Below are 298 nucleotides of genomic sequence, written 5' to 3'. Positions count from 1 at the left end.
CTCGCCCGACGCACTTTAACTGGCGGCCCCGGAGTGTCGCGTGCTTTCCTCGGGCCGGGCTGGGCTGCTCCGTCCCGCTCCAGGCGCGGGTGCGGTCGCCCCACCTGGCCTGCGGCACCCACCTGTGCGCGGGGCTCGACACGCACTGCGCCTGCTGGAGCTTCTGTCCTCCCTGGCCCGAGTCATTCGCACCCCGCCCACCCCCGCGAGCCCCGCGGGCGACAACGCGGCCACTTGACTGTCCTGGGACCTGGCCAGCGCCCGCCCCCGCTAGGGCAGGGCGGTTTCTTGGGAGGCG

The sequence above is a fragment of the Apodemus sylvaticus genome, chromosome 8 (genome assembly GCF_947179515.1).
Source record: "Apodemus sylvaticus chromosome 8, mApoSyl1.1, whole genome shotgun sequence".
Lineage (NCBI taxonomy): Eukaryota > Metazoa > Chordata > Mammalia > Rodentia > Muridae > Apodemus > Apodemus sylvaticus.
Note: the sequence above shows the minus strand (reverse complement) of the source record.